Source organism: Tetrao urogallus (assembly GCF_951394365.1).
Source record: "Tetrao urogallus genome assembly, chromosome: 1".
NCBI lineage: Eukaryota > Metazoa > Chordata > Aves > Galliformes > Phasianidae > Tetrao > Tetrao urogallus.
Window position 1 is genome coordinate 88,685,852 of NC_136813.1, and position 1,306 is coordinate 88,687,157.

Sequence of the window (1,306 nt, forward strand, 5' to 3'; positions counted from 1 at the left end):
CTTTTGTGCCGCAGCGATAGCCGGGGCGGGAAGGAGCGGGGAATGGGGGCGTCGGGGAGCGCCCAGAGCGCGCACATCCGCCTCGCCCCCCTCCCGGCGCGCTTCCGCCGCCAGCCTCAACCTCTTCCGGGAGGGGGCGGGGCTTAGAGGTAAGGCCACGCCCTCTCCGCGCGCACAGATGAGTGCGCGGCGGCGAGCGGGGGAGAGGGCGACGCGCTGCCGCAGGTCGGCAGCCAGCGGGGAGGCGGGGCAGTTGCCTGCGGCCGTCCAACGGCTCGGAGAGCGGGTGGGGCGAGGCTGGCGTGCCGCGGAGGGGGCGGGTTTGTTGTGTTTTGCCTTCCCTCTCTTTTTTAGGTAAAAATGCGCGGGCTCTACGGCCACGCCTGGGGGTGGGGCTCGAGCGGGCTCTTGTCCCGGGCGGCCCCGCGGATCGGTGGGTGGAGAATTAGTTTGGCGGATGGTCGCAGCCGCGGGGTTGCGGTGAATAGGTCTGCGTGCAGGTGGGGTCGGTCACAGGTCGTGTCCCTTAGGGGTCCGTCCCGGGAGAGTGCTCTTCAGCATCTTTATCGGTGAGCTGGATAGTGGGATCGAGTGCACCCTCAGCGAGTTTGCAGACGACGCCAAACTGAGTGGTGCAGCTTGTACAGGAGAACGGACACCGTCCAGAGGGCAGGCTTGAAAAGTAATCCCTCGGGAACATAATGAGGTTCAACCAGGCCAAGTGCAAGGCGTTGCATTTGGGGCAATCCCAGCTATGAACACAGACTGGGAGGAGAATGCACTGAGAGCAGCCCTGCGGAGAAAGACTCGGGTGTCCTGACGGATGAAAAGCTAGACATGAGGCAGCAGTGTGCACACAGCCCCGAGAGCCAACAGTATCCTGGGCTACATCACAAGAAGAGTGGGCAATGGGAAGAGGGTGGGGATCGTTCCCCTCTGCTCTGCCCTCATGAGGCCCCATTTGGAGTACTGCGTTCAGGTCTGGGGCCCAGCATAAAAAAAAGTGGAACTGGTGGAGCAGTTCCAGAGGAGGGCAGGAGGATGCTCAGAGGGCTGGAGCACCTCTCCTGTGAAGACAAGATGAGGGAGCTAGGCTTGGTCAACCTGGAGAAGGCTCCAGGGAGACCTCATTACAGGCTTTTTTTTTTTTTTTTTTTTTTAAAAAAGTACTTAAAAGAAGCTTATAAGCAGGAGGGAAATTAACTTCTTCATGGTCTGGTAGTTGAGAGGTCAAGGGAGAATGGTTTAAAACTAAAAGACTGGAGATTTAGATAGCAGGGGGAAAAAAAAAAATTACTCAAAAGGA